Source organism: Protomyctophum parallelum, assembly GCF_964188405.1.
Source record: "Protomyctophum parallelum genome assembly, chromosome: 12".
In the NCBI taxonomy this organism is placed as follows: domain Eukaryota; kingdom Metazoa; phylum Chordata; class Actinopteri; order Myctophiformes; family Myctophidae; genus Protomyctophum; species Protomyctophum parallelum.
In genome coordinates, this window is record NC_139712.1 from 29,078,039 (window position 1) to 29,099,878 (window position 21,840).

Sequence of the window (21,840 nt, forward strand, 5' to 3'; positions counted from 1 at the left end):
GCTCCCTTTGTGTGTGCATGCGTTGGTGCGTGCATGCATGTGCGCGCGCATATGTGTGTGTGTGTGTGTGTGTGTGGGAAGGAAGTAGATGGACACATGCCCTGAGTGATGAAATGTGGAAGTAGGAGCCTAATGGACACAAACATGCATAAATAACAGCACCATCGCTGTGGGGAGAGCTTTTAATAAACCCCACATCCAGCGAGGCAGTGGAGGGACCTCAATGTATCCTGGAGCAAAAGGAAAGATAATGGGCCCAGCAGGTCCATCTGTTTTGCACTTCAACAGCCCTGCCAATGATGGTGCGTGCGGGGCAAGGGTCCCGCCGCGATAAGTGATCGACAAACAACATGTCAGGATGCCGTGACCGAAGAGCGAAAACAAACCCCACTCACTCACTCACTCTGCTATAGCGTGCACATTATTAGCTATTAACGTCCTGGCATAATTCTTCAATCCAAAGTATCTTCCCAAATGGAGGAAATGGACAGGCTGTTTTTGGAAGAAGAAATGCGTCTGACTGTGGGCAGATCTTTTTTTAACCGCGTCGACTTGACAGGCGGCCCGCCTGTTCACATGTCCCCTCTTCCGTCTGAAGGGCGGGCGGGGGAATGCGCCCTGAAGAGTCCACTCGGTGGGTGGAAGGGAAGTGACACGAGTCACACGAGTGAAGCTACGTGTCTTGACTGTGTCCGGGAGCCCCCCCGGCCACGCGGCCGCCCCTGCAACCTCACCCCCCCTCTGTCGGAGTTCATCACGGCCGAAGCTGAATGAGGCCTGCTGGCACAGCACCTCTGTCAAGACGACCGTAGCTCTGGCCTCGGCACCCCCAACCCCCTCCCCCTCCCCTCCTCCCCCCTAATTCCCTCTTCCGACCGACAAGCAACCCCCCCCCCCCGCCGCCCTGGGTTCCCAGGCCTGATTAATCACACATATAATACAGTGTCTCGCTGTCGCCTGGGACCAGTCAGCTCATTTCATGACCTCGGGAGAGAGTGTGTTTTACAGCACTCACACTGCTAGCGCCTAATTAGCGTCAGATCAGACGCAAGACAACTGTGAGGCGCGGTAATGAGACGGCAGGAGGGGGGAGGGAGGGAGGCGATGGCTGTATTTAAATGTAATGAGCCGTCTAATGACCGGCTAATAAGGCTGTTTGTCTTTGGGACTGGCTGTTTTCTCAGCAGAGGGGAGATACAGTGCAGTTTACATAAGGAGTGCAGCGTAGCATCTCCTCACCCTGAGGCGTTTATTGCGAATGCAGTGATTGCGAATGCAGTGAGCACTAACTATGAGACCCTGCAGATCATGTCTGTCTGTCTGTGTGTCTGTCTGTCTGTCTGTCCCGCTGTGACACCACCCGCCCGCCACCAGAGGGCGCAGCTGTAGCACACACACACACACACACACACACACACACACACACACACACACAGTAGAAAACTTTAAAAAATGACTAACTAAAAATAAAAATAAACGTAATTTATTCTAATTGTTGTTATTGCAATTTACGAGCTGCGTTCGCTTCCCGCGTTTGCGCGTCTTACTTGTGTACTGCATGCTTAAGATACATTATATCCGTGCGGGAAGCCATGTGTTTTCTTATAACCCCTCAGATTTGTTTTGTAATCGATTAAGACCTGATGCAGAGGCCTTCTAAATATAGTTATCATACACTTTTGAAATATTATTTTCAAAAATCTTCAAAAATAGAAGATGTACATGCTCGCCATGGTCTGTCTTTTTTCTTTTTCTGCATTATTTCACCACCCTTCTCTATAATGTGTGTATGTGGACAGACCAGGCAGAAGAGGCTGGGGAGACATTCGTAGGGTGGCTGGTTCTCTTCTCTCAGACTGTGATGAATAACTATCACTGTAATGGGGTTGTGCTGTAAAGTTGGAGCGGTTGCTTAAATAAAACTGAGCAGCATCTTGTGGCAGACTCAGTAAACACAGGCACCGGCCGTAACTGGTTATTTGTCAGAATGATTTATGCCCACAAACATGCAGTAAAAACAAATTCCCAATGAAACTAAACAAGGGAGAAAGTTATCTTTTGTGACAGAGTGCACACACCATTCTAGCTGACTTCACATGAGGCGGAAACTAGGTTGGGTCATACTAGAGGTCTGTAAATGTGACAGCTCATATGAATAAAAAGAAAAAAGTTAATGCAGGATTTCAGCTTTTCAAATATATATATAGGTGAAAACAACGGCGAACTAACACAACACTTCTGTGTATTATTTATTTAAGTTTACCCAAAAAATTACTTATTTTTCAATTACACACCCCATGAAGCCTTGAAATCATGGACTCATTTGTCGCATATAATCCTAAACCAATAATTTGATGACCGGTGGAGTCTCCTACTGAATCTCCTGTTGACCGATGACCAGGTCATCAAATTATTGGCTCAGGAATGCGACAAGAACAAAAACATATCCATGAATTCAAGGCTTCATGAGGTGTGTAATTGATAGAAAATATTTTTTTGGGGGGGGTGAACTACTCCTTTAACTATATATTGATATGAATGTTCCATAAAGCATGCAGAGTTTTTTGTCGTACCCTAATAGGTTTACATTTCGCCTGATTTCATAACAAGCAAAAATGCAATTACCCTTGTCGAACAAGGGGCTATCAAAGCATCAGACGTGTGAAATGTTCAATGTTCTCTGTCTACGGCTGCTCTCTGTGACTCACTTATATACTGTAGGATGAATGAAGCATATCCCATCTTATTTGCACTCTGTGAAGAAAACAACCAAAAACATCAAGAGTTCTCTATCAATAAAGGTTGTGTAGTCCCACTCACCTGCGGTAATGAGACCCCAGTGTCGGTACCAATCAAATGCATGTCTGCAATCGGGGTTTGATGAAAATGCTCAGTGGTGTTGGTAGGGGTTTCGCAGGCAGGCGTGGGCCTCAGTGACATACAAATTAGGGAAATCTCTGCTCATTACACCAACCAAAGAGTGGCGGACCCCTGGGGGACAAGACGAGCCCAAATGTTTCCTTGCTAGTTAGTCCGTGTCAGACTTCATCTCCTCTCCCTCTCGGCTGCCAAGGATATGCTGCTGCTCCTGTCAGAGGTTAGCACATGTATACCGCAGGGTTCCAGCCGCAGACTTAACCTCTGTCTGTGGATAGAAAGCCTCTGTGTCCCTTACTACTCATTACAGGCCCGCTGGATTAGTCTTTCTACACAATAGGCAAGGCTTCTTGTGTAGGCAAAGACGATGTTTTTTTTTTTATTACACAGGGAAGCTGTTAAAACCTTCCCTAAAACATCCGGGACAACGCACCACACGGCCCTGACTCTTCTCCCTCCTGGCTCCCAAGCTGTGGAACGAACTCCCCCATTGCGGTTAGAACTGCAGACTCACTCCAAATCTAATGCCGTGATCTGAAGACTCACCTCTTTCAGACTACACCTTAGCTTGTAGCACTTTCTGTAGCAGCACTCCAGGTTAATTTTCTGACCTGGCATCCTATACATATAGTTTCAGTGTACAGATTCTTTATTGTTTTGATATTATACTGTTCTAGTCTGATGATTCAGTAGGTTATTCATTTACCTATGATTACTATTTCTATCCATTTGAAGTATTTGCTCGTGTTTACCTTGCTTAGATTATAGGACAGTGGAGGAGTATAGCATTACTATATCCCCACACCAGAGGAGGCCAGAAGGTTGTAACCCCGCCCCTCCACCCCAGCCCACCCCTCTCTGCGCCGTTTAATTTGAGGTGTGTATTCCACGTCGTCCTTTTAATGATTCAACTCCAGCACGAGACGAGGAGCTCGCCCCGAAGAGAGAAAGTTGCATTAAATAAATAACGGTGATGTTGAAATGTAAGACCTCATACATTTCAAAACTAATGCAACTAGCGATGCAATAGGAGCAGCTGCACACAGTCCGGGAGAGTGGTAATTTGATTGATTTGTTGTGACAGCGAGCCAAATAATTGAGAGTGAGAGGTTGCCGGCAGAGACGAGGCGTTGACGCCGGCAGGTTCGCCATGCAATCCCACAGCAGATATGGTGGCGGTGCTGCTGCGGGGTTCTCATCTCTGCCATTGATATCCGCCAGCGGTTTTATTGTTTGTCTTCAATAAGCAGCTTGGGAACGTGTGAGGTTACTGCCTCTGTGACAGTTCAGGGGAGGAAAAAATAACTCTAACCAATCTAAAATGTACAGAACAGCGTTCAAAAGGTTAGAATCAAACACACACACACACACACACACACAAACACACACAAACACACACATGCATTCACATTTTTTGTTTTTGGAGCGTATTGTGCATGGGCGCATACACACGTGTATACACATCCCCTTGAGAATTCCAATTTTTAAAATACTGCCTGCCATCTTTTTTGTTTTGAAGTTCACTTGTAAGAAAATCTTTTCTCCCTGGTGGTTATATGAACATGTTAATGATGATTTTGTTCACAATTTCCGCTAGATGTATTTCAATAATTGCGTGAAAATGGCATCTGACGACCCGGTTTGGCAATATTCTTTTAAAACGGAATTCCCATATCCCGTATGCTTACGCCAAGGCTTTTATTTTTATTTATGTACCGGTTTTTGTTTGATTCTTTGATTTGTTTTCTATCTGGTATGGCTTTGTTTGTCATGACTTACTGTATACTGGTATAGACATTCATGTTGTTGTGGACATCATGGCGATATCACACAGGCAAGCTATTTAAAAAAGCAAAAAAAAGCAACCAGGCTACACGAGGACTTGAAACTTATATGCATCGGCCATTTGAAAATAGCAGCATATATATATATATAATATATATATATATATATACATACAGTATATATTTATGTCTACTTTTCATTGTTTGAAATGCATTTTCACATCATCAAAATATGTCACCAGAACTTTAAGAACACAAATCTTCACAAAGTCCTGGGTCCGATTCCCGCTGGGGACGCTGTGGGCACCGGCGGCGTGTATGGGCACTCCGCGTCATCAGTGCCCATACCCGAGGTGGGGGTTGGCGAAAGGGCCTTTCTGTGTGGAGTTTGCATGTTCTCCCCGTGTCCCCTAGGGTAGATACCCTCAGAAAAACATGCCGTAATCCTGGTCTCTAAAACTACCTCCCCCTGGCCAGCCGGGGCGCCTGATGGAGGGGAAAGGAACTGGTCGGAATAACGTGTCCCTTCCACGCGCTACGTCCGGCCGGGGAAATTCCCCCCTGTCAGGTGAAAAGAAGCAGCTTGGACTCCTCATGCATAGAAGGAGGCATGAGGTCAGTCCGCTGCCCCCCCAGGTTGGCAGAGGAAGTGTAGCGCCCAGGATTACATTAGATAATTGGCACTGGGTGAAAAGAAAAAACTGGGTTACAAAATTGTGGGATAAAAATGTATAAGAAAAAAAAACAAAAAAACACAAATCTTGTATGAAGGTCCCTGACCGCAAGTCTGACGTCAAGTCATTATTTCTGCATTGTTGACGACCCTCTTCCGTTGGATTTATTGATTGATAGACAACCATACCATAATATATAGATAGATAGATAGATAGATAGATAGATAGATAGATAGATAGATAGATAGATAGATAGATAGATAGATAGATAGATAGATAGATGTCGCATTTACTATGAAAACGTGCAATTCCCGTCAGTGTATCACTCAAAATCCCCATACATGGGAAAGCCCCCATATACACTGTATGGTGCCCAGGTCTTGTGACATCACTATGACATCTGATGTCTTAGTATATGTGATTTTCTGTCGCAATTATGCCCATATTTTCCATATGGAATGTCAGAACAGGTTATATCCATCCTTCTTCTTTGATGTCTCCATTTTGACTGATACCTGTCCATTCAAACTCTAGACTGGCCTGCCCCAAATTATTAGTGCAGCCGCGCCCGCAAGCCTGCGGAAACTATAGTTCTCAACAGGCCTGAAAATTAACCCATTAACTCATCAAACCCTGTACACTCAAGAGAATGTCCCCGCTACCACCCTTAGATCTCCATATATGGAGCTGACCTGTTCTGACATTCCATGTTGATCTGACCTCATCAAACCCTGTACACTCAAGACATGCTCCTAATGGTACAGTGCAGTACAGAATTCATTCCATGTTGATCTGACGTCCCATGCCAAAGCGTCAGCGCTCGCCCAACCGTCGGCCGTCAACTTTGGCGGATGCGTGCACGCGACTTACTTGGTATAGTATAGTTTGTTGATTACTTTTGATGCAGTACAGCTGCGTAACTATACGTCAGTAGGCCCCCACGAAGGATGGTCACAGACAGTATTAAAATAATTCTTAAAAATGATGTACTTTTTAGAGGGGGGTATTTAACGTGTCTGATACTTACCGTTTAGTCCTTGAATATGAAGTTTACTATTTACTTTGTACCGTTTCATGTTCCCTAAATTGCTTTTCTTGCAGTTCAAGGTTAGGTAGAACCTGCTATCGAAAGCTCTTTGGAATTTAAATAGCTTATGAGAGTGGAATTTACAGAATATTGAAATTCTATACAGCATAATTAACATTTTATAATCTCGCAGACAGGCTACATATTGCCAATGCTGTGCCAGCAGCTACACAGTAAATATACCATAGCTTTGCAACATTTACTCTGTTCTTGTTGAACTGGTACAATGTACAATATAATATAATTGTTTATGCCACTATGTTGTTTTCATGCGATTCAAAACAACCTATATAATGTTTTCTGTGATATGGCTTGACCACTTGGCCCACAGTTGTTGTTTTACACGATTAGATTGCACTCTTTCTTATACTTTTCCTCGCCAGACAGATTTCCAAGAGATTCGCTCCCCTCACATTAAAGGTCTGCCATATTGCTGAGGCGCGATTCATTCAGAAGCTTTCAGGAGCGATCTGTAGTCAAGCATTTTAAATTAAAATTGATTTGTGATTTACATGGTCAGCGAGGGGAAAATGAACTTATGAAATGTTGTAAATGAAATATTAGACAAGGTGCAGTGGGAGGGTGCGCAGACAGAGATGGTAATCTTGTGGAACTAGAATTCCCGCCTGGGTGACATTTTACATTTATCTGTGTTCTGCATGAGTTGTAATGTTAATGGTAATTTTATGGGACTGAACTGGAATGGAAAATGGTGTTATCGCAGATTGCCTCAAATGTAGAATTGTGTAAAGCCGCATCCTTTATCCCATTAAAACCGGGGAATGCGACAGTGTCATTTTAGATATCCTTGGCGTTGGCTATTCAAAACAGCACATACACAAGCTTGTGACACGCTGCGAGCTTGTACATCTGCTATTTTTTAACATTATTTGGGAAAATCTTGAAAGTGTGAGAACAACTGATTCAGGAGTTATTTGTGGAATCAGCCTTGCCGGTCGTAATGGGTTATTTCCCCTCCCATTTCCTCAGTAATGTGAGTTATTGCATGATCTGTCCTCTAAGGTTGAATGTGTGTATTCAGCCTATTTTTATCAGGCCGTTCTTACTCACAGCATCCTACAATGCACACACCCCTTTTTTTTGCCAAAGCATGGAATTCACAGTGACTCCAGAAATTTGGCACAGGTCATTAGAGCATTAAACCTCTATCGGTTAGAGATGTGAAAGTTGTGATGAAGGAGTTGCATTTGCCGCTCGGTGGTTCCACTTTTATCCAGAAGTTCTTGGTTCATCGTGTTGTTTATTCATCAGAACAGGAGATGTATTTGACGTAGGTAAATAACCCATTCAGGCCTGACGTCGAAATTATAAAGAAATGTTTTCTAAATCATGACAATTTTCTGAAAGATTTGAGGCACATTTTAAAGATGGAGTGCCACCATTATTTTCCACCCTAAAACATGATCATCAGGTATTATTACAATATAAGGGGGAAGAACCTTTTCCAAAAAGTGTACAGTATTTGTTAAAATCATGCTTTTATGTGGACACGCCCACCAGTTCATTAAATATGCCTGGTTTGCCTGGTGGGTGGTGATGGGTGGTGATCCACCTGAACTGAAGCCGCACCCACAGCTGTAGTTGTATGATAAAGGGGGAGGGGTTAGGGGAGGGGCTGATAGTGTGGTGTCACCAGGGGGGCAGTCAGCCAGATATTTCGTGAAGCCTCATTTGAAATCGGTAGTTCATATAATGGCCTGTTGTGGCGCTGGACCGGACCCAAAAAGCCCCATAGCTCCATAGAGGCCCATGTATTTTGGCCCAACTTCACCTAGACTGTATTACCTTAATAAACATGGTCATGAATACTTTCTTCTTCCAGTCACTAGTTTAAAGTCTCATTTCTAATGTCATAATATTCTTTTTGGAAAATTATGGTCCCATTAATTAAAAAAATGACCATAAAGAAAAAAAACCATCGCGTATGTTCTGAGGGGCGTGGCTACCATTACAGTCTATGATCGAGATTCCCCTCCCACTCGAGTCAAAATAAAAACCAACGGAGAAGAAGGGGGGAAGTCCCGCCTCGTTGTCTGGGCAGCCAATGACCAGCTGGTATACAAAACGGAGCCAGCCAATGGCCAGCTGGTACCAAAGATGGCGACTTACATCAGGAATTAGCATATCATTACAGGCTTCATTTTACGTTCATGTTAGACCCGGGGAACGCTTTGTCCATATTTTTTACAGTCTATGGGTGTCACTATATTACTGTTTACTTCATTGGCCCGTTTGACTGTCAAGGGTTCAGCCTCCAAGAAGAAACCCTAAATACAAAGTTAATACACCATTGCGCATAAAAACAACTCCAGGGTGTCTAATGAAGTAAGGTCACCTCATAGACACATGAAAAACTGGAAAAATACAAAAATTGTGGCACTCCATCTTTAACGATTTTTCAAAAATAGCAGATCTACAAGAGCTTGTAGATCTGCTATTTCAAAGATTAGTGGAAGTGTAGCTAAATTGTCATTTAAAAATATCATTTTGTCAATATCGCCGGGGCGGTGTCATCATTATCAATACGAACCAACATATTTTCAATACAAATCTATCATCAACTTAAAAAATACAAGAAAGTCAATACAGTTTTATCCACCGCTCAATACTACTTATAATCCACTCTGCGTTTTCTAATGTTGATCGATATCCTGTGCACTGAACGTTTCCTATGCTCCTATACCGAGGTCTGGCTGGATATAGATTTTCAAAGCGTTGGTAGTTCCCCCACGGTTGAAAGGGAGGCAGGACCAAGAGAGCTAAAGTCATACTCCGTTAAAAGAAGCGTGGGCTCCCACAGTCTCAGGGGCTAACCCAGATCACACCAAGGTCATTATTAAACATGGCTCTCCGGTTCCCTCGCCTGTGTAACCAAAGAAGCCATGGCGACATTTGTCAGCAGATGGTGTGGAACCAAACCCCTCCACCACTGGGGGGATGTCGTCTGAGCCGCGGCTAAAAGCTTATCTGCGGTTGCTAATTGCTGACCAGGGCCTAATTACCTTAATTAATGGGCCCGGTGGTGTATCTGAGGGGGCTCGGATTAGTTCGAGGGGGCTTTTCATCAGCATCAGTAGCCGCTCAAAAGGTCCCCTGGGACGTCTGAGGACCGTGTACGTCCCCCAGGGGTGCCATCTTCCTGAACTAACTGCGGACACATCACAGATGGATCCTGTGGCATCGGGACAGGATGGCATGTTTGGAGGGAGAGTGAGAGAAAGGCAGGAGAGAGAGAGAGAGAGAGAGAGAGAGAGACATAGAGATAGAGGGCTATCCGTTACTTACAGATCATGAGGGAATATTGCTAAGTATGGGTACAGAGAGTATAGATGCTCGTCCTGCCTCTCTTCAAGCACATTTCCTATACTACTTCTTTGACTCTCTATCCCATCATCACCTATCTATCGATCTATCTATCTATCTATCTATCTATCTATCTATCTATCTATCTATCTATCTATCTATCTATCTATCTATCTATCTATCTATCTATCTATCTATCTATCTATCTATCTATCTATCTATCTATCTATCTATCTATCTATCTATCTATCTATCTATCTATCTATCTATCTATCTATCTATTTATCTATCCTTCCCTCCCCCACCCTCTCTCTGCAAACCTAAACCTAACCGCAAGCACGGGAGCAGTGCATGTTCGGACTAACGGGACTTCGGATCTATGGGTAGTTCCCCTCAAGGGCTGTTTCCCGAATTACGCCGCCCATAATTCACAATGACAAAGTAGACTTTAGCTCCATTTTCCATCCACAGACCGTGGGGGTTTTGTTCAGTGAGCTCTCACTGTGAAATTACCCCTGCGTACCTTTCATTCTCCGTGCAGCAGTCAGTGAAATGGTTAAAAAGACGCAGATCAGCCAATATGAAAATAGAACCAATTCAACAAAATCTGCTGCTTCTGCGCCTGGCCTGCTCCTCACCCCTCCAAGAACCCTCTTTCCTCCTCCCTATTTTACCTTCCCCCACGGCCCCACCACCATCGCACCCCACCCCACCCCTTCCTTCCTTCCCCGACCATCAAGCTCACCATGTCCCGCATTTGAAGAAGGCTTGTAACTTTCAGGTGCATACATTGCTTTTGATGATATATTGTCCCAGTGGGGAATTTCATTTACTGCTGCTGCCCTTTGCTGAACCTGTTGCTAGTCAGTGAGCACGATAAGCGCATAAGCAGCATGCCTCTTCATTCATCATACATCGTTCTGGGCTCTCAAATATCTCATATGCGAGTCTCGAGGAAAAGAAGAAACTACTAAACCGGCACAAAGAGTCCCTCCAGGAGCATATCCGAGGTTCCATTAAAACGGCTTGTGTACAAAAACACAGTACACTGTTTGGTAATGGTATCTGTTATCAAACGCATAGTGCACATTACATGTTACGTCCACAAAATATTAGCCTATTTAAAAAAAAAATGCAGTGCATGCGGGCCAATATATATACTGTATACACACACGCGGTGAGAAATATATCCCAAGCGTTCATGATTCTCAACATTTTGCCCTTGTGTTTCTGAGCGTGCGTGCATTTCGGAATCTGTTGTTCGCCCTCCGACCCCCACCGTCATCCCAATCACAGTGGCTTGCGCTCTGTGTTGTATTAAACAGCATTAATAATCACAAGAGGCTCCCTGTGTCACTCAGAACTCTCAACCCAACATCACTAAGGCAGACAGTGTTGTGCTGCCGGGCATGTTGTTGTGCTGTGTGAAAGTGCTTACACGCTCCCTCAGACAACCAAAGGGAATAATTAAAGACAGAAGATGGAGGCAGAGGAATGGATAGCAAATCCCATTGTTTGGGGTTATTTCATCCCACCGAATTATTTTTCTCTCCCTCTCTTTCTCTCTCTCTCTCTCTCTCTCTCTCTCTCTCCGCGTTTCTCTGTATGCGCGCTCCATCCTCGCGCATGCCTCCCCAAATGCACTGTGGGTATGTGGCGCGCTATATCAAAAGCATAATGTAAGAGGAGCAGCGCAGAACAAAGGCCCTATGATGTCCCACTCATACCCACATTGTCTTTTCATTATTCTACAATCGCTTCTACGCGAGTTGGGGGAGAGGAAGGCACGGCATAATAAACCCTTTCACTGTGTATAGCTGTACTCAGAGAAGCCGCAGTGAGAGATGAATTCTAGAGGGCTTGTTTTTCTCCCACCTTAAGGGCATCAATACTTTAAGACCCTCACAATCAAAGCCGCGCGTGATCAAAAATAATCCCGACGATGAGATTCTAATTTGAGGTGAGCAGCCGCTATTAGTGCAACTCTATTCCACTCCGTTTCTGGGAGCCGTAAATGTAGCCCCTCAATCTCTCTTAGCTTTTACTGTCAGTCAGAGAGCACTCAGTCATCCCCGCGCATCAGGCCCCGCAATATTGATTTTCCTTTCCCTTCCACCCACTGAAACAGCCGCATGAACATAAATTTTGCATGAGGCTTTTACTCGCGGCCTCGTGCCTCGTGTCTGACGACACATGATGGGACCCATGAACACGCTGTATAATAACCCCGGGTCTGTCCTGACGAGCAAAACTGGCTCGTTTTCTTTTTTTACGGGAGGAGGGAGAGGGTGGACACTGACTCCTGAGCCATGTGGGCTCCGTGAAGGACAGAACCCAAAGACGGTTAGTGCAGGGTGTGGGTGCCGTGATGCAAGTCCACGGCTGCAAGTCCAAGTCCAAGTCCACGGCTGCCCCGCAGGATACTTTTGGAATTCATCAATATCACTTCAGTTGAACAACTTGTCTTAGACTCTCTACTAATTACTGTACTTTTTAATGCACGTACACCAAAATCTCTTTGCCAAAAATAGCTGATGTACAAGCTAACAATTTGGCGATTTTTCCCCATAGAAGAGGGATACTGGGGTTCAAGTGGTTTAACGTGAAGTTTATTTTCAATCTGTCATAATGGAAAGATGAAAGATAATCTTTGTCCGCATGACATGCTGTATTTTAGGGGGGAATATTTACATATTTGCGTAGCATGATATGACATAAATCTAAGGTGCTGTAAAGTAACAATGTAATTCAGGGGTACCATGGGTGAAAACATATTGTACAGGGGTATGTTTGAGAACCTCGGTGTTACACTGTCTATTGACACGTGTACCATCCAGTGAAGATGTCAGTTAAACTCTGCTATCACTGGGAGAAACCTTTCTGTTAGACTAATGTCATGGGGATGGAATTTGATGAGCTTAAAAGCTGTATGAAGACCAAACTTGTTTCGCTTTTAGATGTACAGTATCGGGATTTGCCAGCGATTACACTACGACCAGAAATATGACACTCACCGTTATTCATCAGTGATAGAAGAAGATACTCACAATAGCCTATTGTAGAAATAGCCTAGTACATTACTTGAGTAAATGTACTGTTACTATACACCACTGTGGAGTGTGTACAGTACATGACACCAAATGCCAACTTTGTAAAGTACACAAGGGTTTTACTTGTACTGTATGACTACCACTTCCGTGGAGAGGATTCAATTTCTGTCAAATGCCTCCCCTGGAGTGAGAATTCTACAGCACAGTTTGATATTGCCTTGCATCACAAAGTAAAAGCATTATATCTGGATCCCTACAAGCGTTGTGTTTTGGTCTTAGAACCCGTGGCTGACTCTTTTCAAATACCAATTGCCTATAGTCTGTAAACTCCCTCTAAAGCGAGACTGGTATACTGTACACTGATACTGTGTGCAGTAGTATTTGTATTTCTCCGCCAGGCCGAAGACTATGTGACTTTGTTTGAAGACTCTGTCTGTCTGTCTGTCTGTCTGTCTGGCATTTATTTTTATTTTTACATTACTTTTATGTGAAACACATTTTCATGTCAAATCAAATGAAATCATTAATGAAATTTCGCACATACCATCTATAGGCAGAGGATAGCCTGGTGTCCACCTCTGCTTTCTATGGAATAGGCAGCTTCCGGCAGGATCCGCCGGGAGAATCTAGACGCAGCTGCGCGACATGGGACTAATTAATTAGAGCGAGAGAGAGAAGTGTGTGTGTGTGTGTGTGTATGTGTGTGTGTGTGTGTGTGTGTGTGTGTGTGTGTGTGTGTGTGTGTGTGTGTGTGTGTGTGTGTGTGAGTGTGTGCGTGTGTGCGTCAATTTAACAAAGTTGCAGACGATCAGAAATCAGCAGAGAGTTTCTGTATACCGTATTGAAGTGGACTCGGCCACAGACTTTTTTTTTCTCCTTAAAATAAAATTAAAACGTCTGTGTTTCCGAGGCTAGGCCGAGGAAGAAATCCCACCCTTTCCACATTGGCCCGTTGAAGCGCCACCAGCAGGTCGATTATTGCAAAACAAAATGCCTGAAATCATGATGAAGCTGACACATATCCATACTGTAACCCTAAACAAAGAAGTTTTTTTGCTGTACAGCGCCTTAAGGCTAAAGAACAAAATTAATCAGGGAATAGATCGCAATCAGGATCAACTTAGTGCAGTGAAATCATCGTTTGTTTGTTTTTTATTTGAGAAAAGGAAGAAGAGGGAGGGGGCAAGGAGAAGAGAGGGAGAGAGATCAATAAAACCAAACAAATAATCTACATATTTACAGATAGTACCTTTTATCTATCTGGTACGGTAAGTACCTGAGCTAAGACATAAGGTGCGGTAAGGTCAGTACCTGAGGTACTCATCATCCGACGATGATATCAGTCTCCCGAGTGCTTCTCTACACCATCCACGGAGTAAAAATGACCTTCCTTTGACCACCTTCACATAATGACCAGATCTCATCGTTGGCTGAAGCTCCTTTATACCTCCAGTGGGGTAATTATTATGAGCGTGACTCATTGAGCGAAGCAATTGCGACTAGTGTTTTATCCGGACTCCCATCGTGGGACGTGATGCAGACCAGTAAGGGGAATGTTTGTACCTCTGCTTGTTAGGACGGAATGACGTCTAGGATGGTGTTTGGTGCTACAAACATAGGATGGGTCACATTGGACGTTTTCATTAACTCCTGACAGGGAAACTCTTCAGTTACTACTGTATGTGATTACAGCCTCAGCTTACCCTCTCTAGCAATGCCAAAGACAGATAAAGCTGTAACAGTAGGCTAGTTAAAAAGAATATTTCCATAATGTCTCCAGAGCACTTACCCTAGCCTTGACAACCTTGCAGTCTTATTAGCCGGCGGGGCCACAGGTCCAAAAGCTCAAGGAATAGAGCTGTGATGTCATCATGTCTTACTTTACTTTTTTCAACCTATTTTCGCGAAGTTTCCGGCAGAGGCCTCTTATTCTGTGGACCCTAATGACCAAATTAATAGAAAAATCACAAATAAAAAGCACGGCATGACATCACAGGTCCTCGCTGGCTATATACAAAGGCTAAAATGTAATTTAGATAGCATGTTGTAGACAGATGTCAGGTCATTTGTAGACCTGACATCCGATAGTGTGTATAGTTTAGTACATATACCGGTATTATAGATTTATTTTTTAGAACATAAATACTGATTTTCTGACTATAGCTTTTTGAAGTGCACAGTCACTAAATGCATGTCATTTAGTTTATTCTGTCACTTTAGGCCAAATAAACTAATTTTCATGCATCTGGCCCGGCCCGGCCGATTGGTGTGAAGTGTGAACGGTTTGGGGGGGCCATTTCATTTTAAAGCAAAGGCGGCTTCCATGCTGTGGTTTGCTATACTAAACAGAAATGTGCATGAACGAGGGCTACCAAAGTAGGCTATCTTTTGTTTGTTTTTCTTGTTTTTTCGCCCCCTCTCTTCGAAGTTAGACTGGGCCAGCTCTAAACTGACTGGGCCACGGCCTGCGTGGCCCAATGGACCCTACGCCGGTGGTCTTTTTACACTGTCAGTTAAATAAGCGTGGACCCCCTCTAAAACGAGATAATGCATCTCAAGGGGCTTATTCTTTAAATAAATTTTCAATACTTACAGTCACCATTCATGTTGGCCTGCCCTTGACTGCGGGCCCTTTTGTATGACAAATAATGTGATGAACATAACAGGATCCTACCAGCAATCCAACCTATTGCCAAGCTGCTTTCTATATAGGCTTATACTCAGCAAAAACCCAAGTGAATCAATATCTTTTTTTAAATACATGTAACCTTCTTAGCTGATGACGTGGAGGAGAGAACATGTCCCTCCCCAGCGACCATAGCGTCCCTGGCGGGAATCGAACCCGGGACCTTCTAGCTATGAGGTGACAGTGCTACTGACCTCACCGTGCAGAGCATGGACATGCTTTATCATCTATCTGGTTGAGCTTGTTTAGTTCCAAGATGAACAGTAAACACTAAAACCCTGTGCTACTGTATACACCACTGTAGCCAATAAACTCATTAACATACACTTACATGCTCCAGCGCCTGTACATCTACAGTCGCCCTTCCAAATGAAACCATATCCCTTCATCTACTTACTCTATCCAGCGTTATACTAGTCCTGCATTTTTCTGGGCTGGAGCAACAGTGCTACAAACGCTACAAAATGAAACGCCTTTCATTTTTATTTAGAGTAGCCAATTACCCAATACCCCTTCTCCCCAATTTAGTCGTTATGCCAATTAATTTCAATTAATTAACTGTGTTGTCAGTTGTCACTCCTGTTAAATCCTACCGACTCACCTGCCAGTGAGGAGCCCCAATTGGGAGGCCATCATCCTACTCCTCCCGCCTAGCACTCCCTGCTAATAGGTGCCGCCTCACCCCAGCCCATAGGAATACATGCAGTGACTACTATCACCCTCCACCGAACACGGACCAATTGTGTTGGCATAGAGTAGATGCACGACAAAGCCAGATGCACCACTGTGGATTAGAACCCACAACCTCCGTGGTGAGGCAGGGACTTGAGCGCAATTGTCATCAGTCAGTGTGCTCGTACAGCACACACACAGACAACTCATAGGAAGTAAACAGCTGCAAAAGTAGAGGAGACAAGTGCTGTGATGGGGGGAAAAGGGTGGTATGTCTGTCAGGGACCACTGAGATAGTGCTAGTAATTAGAGTGCTGTGTGCTTGTCTCTCACTCCTCAGCCACGCAGGAAACAAAAATAGCGGTTTGTCTGACAAATGAGCTGGCTTGACCCACCCTTTCGACCTCTGACAATCAAGCCTCGCATTCGTACTTTGGTACTTCACTCAAGTCAGGGGGGGGACTACCCATAGATCCGAAGTCCCGTTAGTCCGAACATGCACTGCTCCCGTGCTTGCGGTTAGGTTTAGGTTTGCTCCCGTGCTTGCGGTTAGGTTTAGGTTAGGGTTAGAGATAGGGATAGTAATTTCGGAACAATGAACCTTCTGACTAATGACACGGCACCGTCAGGGGGACGTCACAGTCAAAACATAATAGTTGATTTCTACAGTAGTGTCACTGTGATGAAGCCAAAGCCCCCCAGAGACCCCCAGCAGACTGGAGAAAGACAGGTGGTGGACAGGTTCTGTAAAGCATGCCGGTCCGTAGCCTTAAGACATCACCTCTGTGCACACATGCACACGTAACCACCTGCTCCTCCCAGGTAAATTTCACGGTCCCAAGATGATGGCTGCCATGTCAATTGACATGCCACAGTGCAATTCACGTCTCATATTTTGCTTAAAGAAGGACCCCCCCACACACACACACGCACGCAGGCACACACACACACACACACACACACACACACACACATACACCATCAGTTCAATTAGTATTATCGTGAACAGCTGTTCAGAGAGGGGGCCCCTCAAACTCGGAGCCCCCTGCGGGCGTGATGTCTAAGTGGGAAGACCACGGTGAGCAAGCATGGGTACACTACAAAAGGAGAGGAGTGGAAGGATATAATTAGCTCTATAGGATCCTGGTGGCATCCCTTTTGCCCTCTCTCCATCATAAGTGAAGCTCCCCACTTCTCATCCTCGGTCATGTGTCTGCCAGGAGGGAAAGGAGCACAAACAATTAGCCGAGACAGGCTCGCTTTGGATTATGTGCTCAGACGAGGCAATCAGACAAGCTGCAGTTAAAAAGAATGAGCTTTGAAAATGCCAGTTGCCCAGTTAGAGGGGAAGGGAGGGTCAGTGGTCCTGACAGTCCTAACAAGATGACAGAATTTATAAAGCACCGCTGTTAAAAGAATATGGTTACCTGCGGTGGAGCCCTTATAATAAGGCCACATGGGGCTTCTCCCATATTCCCTCTGTATTTGTTTTCCTCTCTCTCTCTCCTTCATATTCTATTGTTGTGCCTCTTGTTCCTCCTGCCTTAATGGCCGGCCAACGCTGGAGGAAATTCTCGAATCGTCTTTGATCTCGATAATTTTCCTGACAGAAATATCATTTCTATCTCTTTCATTCTCTGTGTTTTCCCCCTACTTCTTTTTTTTTCTTTCTTTCCTTTCATCCCAACCCCTGTCTTTAAACAGGGTTCAGTGTTTTCTCGTGGCAGCATACTGTGCAAAAGAGGGAAGAGAGAGGCCGGGTTCTGTCAGGGACTCGGGGCTTTTGCCAGACAACTTGCCCCAACATTTCAAGTGAGAATTGGACTCTTGGCTTCTTTGCGTGTTGCAGATGATATATAATTCATGGTGGGGTGTGAGGGAGGTGTCAATGTGTCAGGAGGTAGAGAAGGGGGATGTTAAAAAGTGCACTGTTTACTGGCCGAGACTCGGCTGTCTTTTTTTCTCTCTCCTACTGTTCTTTCTGATGCTTTACTGTACTTAAGAGTACAGTACAGTACAGTGTGTGTGTGTGTGTGTGTGTGTGTGTGTGTGTGTGTGTGGGGGGGGGGGGGGGTCATCTTGATCAAATGATCATCTTAGCCCCTCCATGAAGTCTGAATGACCATGCTAATCAAAGGCACATCTGCCGTGATGTTTAATACATTTTTCATGAGACAACCACACTTCAATTATTGAAGTGCATTGATTCGGTATGTACGTACTGTGTACAGGCTTGTCCGTGCCTCGTTTCACAAAGCATTATCAATAGACATCCGAGACATACATCTCTTGAACTGCCTGACCAACTCTCTTCTTTCCTCTTTCTCACATACTGTGATTTATTATTGCCAACACTGCTTAACCCATTGATTAAGACATACGGCCGATTCTATAAATCCCTTCTAAATCTCTTAGTTCTCAAACCTCTTTTATGCCAAGGACCCCCAAAATCATATGTATTTGGTGGCGGTCGGCGGACACCCATCTGAAAATGTTTTCTGACAGGGAACACTTTTGTCATAATAACCATGTTGCTTGTTGAAAAAAACTGCTTTTCAACTGGAAAAAACGTGATACATCTTAGCCTCAACTCAAGGCTAGTCATGTTTTCTTAGCGGCATGAATTAATTTAGATGTCTCTTCTGTTCATTACTGACTCTACACATACCTGCACTTTGACAACAATCTAAGTATTTTATGAAGTTTTAAAGTACACCTAATTCCTTGTGTTTACCTTACTTATTATAAGTTACTCTGAACCACTATAATTGTGATATTTATAGCAGAGTTGGTTTAAGAATGTTATTCTGAACCTTCATTCTGAATTCTTTATATTTCTTATACTGTAGCTATTTTATGTATTACGTACTGATAAATGCTAATTTATGCTGTACAGTATTGTAGGTGGAGCTGTGTTTTAGAGTCACAGTCAATTGTTTTCATTAGCACTGAATACACATCTCAGAGGTTCCATATTTAGTGTTTATCTGAGAAATAATCCAGTCAATTTACGGACCATAAAATCAAGGAAACATCTAACTAAAATGTTTCTGTCCTTTGTCAGTCATAGACATTTTTGGTCAGATCTGCTCCTGTATTGAAGGAGTTGTTAAGCTCAGTTTGGAGAAAATATTTCATTCAGTGGTGGAAAGTAACCAAGTACAGTTACTCAACTCAAGTACTGTACTTAAGTATACACTTGTTTTGAGGAATTGTTTTTACTTCTACTTCTACTACTTTTCAATTATTTGAAAACTTTGGTTACTATAGTTACTTTGTAGGGTTTTATTATTATTATTATTATTACCACCCTTATTATTACCCTTATTATTATTATTATTACAAAACATACATTAGCCACTTCAGCCCTTTTGGCCATTTGAAATCTACTGTACAATACTTTTTGTCTTTGTGTCAATTATAGACATTAAGGTTAGAACTGCTCCTGTTTTGAAGGAGTTGTTAAGGTCAGTTTGAAGAACATATTTCATTTAGTATTATGAATTATGCCTTACTACCAACTGTGCATGCTCATAGAAATGTTTTGTGTTGTTACTCCCAGCCTGCTAAAAGATTAAACGAGTTGAAGTGCTGAACATTCTTACAAAATGTCTCTCCGAAAGAAAGAAATGGCACCACCGAATTCTACCATTAAATGATTATACTGCACATACAGTATGTTACTGTAAAGCTGAATTACATAACTGCACACCACCAACATAGTGTTTGATATGCTCTTTTAATTCAGATGCTATGTGTGGATCCATGCTGTTTAATAGTGCTAGAGACTCGTACGTAGTCCATCTCTAAGTGGCTGATAACAGTTTCAAAAGTGTGTTAATTCTTTTTTACAAGCATCTAAATCTAGAAATGGAGTTCTTCTGATGGCATGCCATTATTGAATCCAATTAGTTAATGGGGGCTAATTTCTCGAGACTCTCAGAGAAGATGGATTGCTGTTCTTACGAGATTTAAAGCCATTAAAGCCAAAACATTCTGACATTCTTCTCCAAAGTGACACAATGGAGAGCTTTTGCTCCACGGAGAGCAATTATATCACTCAAACTTGATAGCTTTGTCCTCCAGGCTGGCTATCATCTCCTCTTTGCCACTGAAGCTAGAATCATGCAGCACCTTATTGTGGCACCCACCACTCGTCACACTGTGCTACTCGCACTCCTACTACATGTTTCCATGTGTCGAGACTCGATTCTAGGGTGTTGTTCAATTATCATGCACCTCACTGTTGTGGCCATGTTGTCGCGTCCGTCCGTGTGCTAAATGCCTAAATTGAAAATTGTACTTCCGTGGGTTCAAATTCAAGTTCAAATTTTCCCCTTTTCTGAGGGGTCATCTATTTTGGGACCTCCCACAATAGCACAAAATATTTTTCAGATGGGGGTCCACAGTTAAATACATATTCATTTAGGGGTCCTTGAGTGAGTTGAGTTGAGCTATGCAAAACAGACATCATAATTTTGTCTGCCTTTCATTATTTTAAAAGAAAAAAAGCTAACTTTTGTCAACTCTCTGCCTTTCAATCACCCTACTTCAGGGCAAAAACAAATACATCATGTCATGGATTAGTGAGCTTAACCCTAAACTCTTAACCCTAAAAACTTGTTTTTGCTGTCCTTAATGTACATGGAGGGCTTCATCTCTGGATGGATTTTATATTCTACAGATGAAGCTACTCTTATTCTTTAATGACTGATCCATATACCGATCAAACTCAATGCGTCCTACATCATAGTCAGCCATCATCATTTCGCTACGTTTGTTGAATGCATCCTGAAAATCTGCCAGCTTCAGCATGGTTTGTGTCTTCTTCATAATCTGAAGAACACCCATGGCGTCAACTATCAGAACTTTGACAGGCTGTGGGATACCTGGAAGATCTTCCTGCATCAGATCAGGCTGTGGGACAACTTCTTGGACTTGGATGCTTAAAAATCGTCCCAGCAAATCACGTTCCTCACACAACTTGATGACGTTGTCTCCAATATGTACTTTCGTTTTTTCCATCCAATTCGAAAATGTCTTCAACTTGAGTTTCGTCATTTTGTCCCACACTGAGAGACTTGATGTAGAGATGAATCGTTACAAACAAACTCCTCAAAGCGCTTCTGGCCCTTATCTGCAAACTGAAGAATGTCATTTTTTGCCCCATCTGACACAAGTGCTGATGAAACAAGAATCTTCAATGGTGTCTTCTCTTGAAACGGATTGCCTCCACAGTGAAACTCAATCAATTTACGTCGCTTGAGAGCAATTTCTCTTTACCTCAATGCAATCTCTAAAGTTCTCCTCAGAATAGGGATGCTATGGTTCAAGAGGTTTAATGTGTAAAAAAAGTAATAATAATAATAAAGAAACGTTCCTATCCCACAAAGATGGTGGGCCCATGTAGTAACTCTGAGGACCCCCTAGGGTTCATGGGCCGCCTGTGGAAGACCCCTGGTATTAGCTAGCTACTACTCATTTGTCTTAGCACAGCCGAGCAACAACTACTTTTATTCTTACATTTTGATCTAATTTGACGTTATTCTGGAACAGGAGCAGAGCGAGGAATGTAATGAGAACTTATAGGCACAGGGGTCAGTCCGGGAGGTCCACGGTGAGGAAACACCCCAAACAAAAGTCAATAAAGATTCTTCTGGACACTTTAAAAAGTTTAAGAAATCAA

At 43.4% G+C, this 21,840-nt stretch overlaps 1 protein-coding gene across 1 annotated transcript in view; it reads left to right on the plus strand.

Annotated features, from left to right (window-relative positions):
* pou6f2 (POU class 6 homeobox 2) overlaps window positions 1-21,840 on the plus strand; it is a 111,302-nt gene that overhangs the window by 38,362 nt on the left and 51,100 nt on the right. The gene's annotated exons all lie outside the window — the stretch shown is intronic.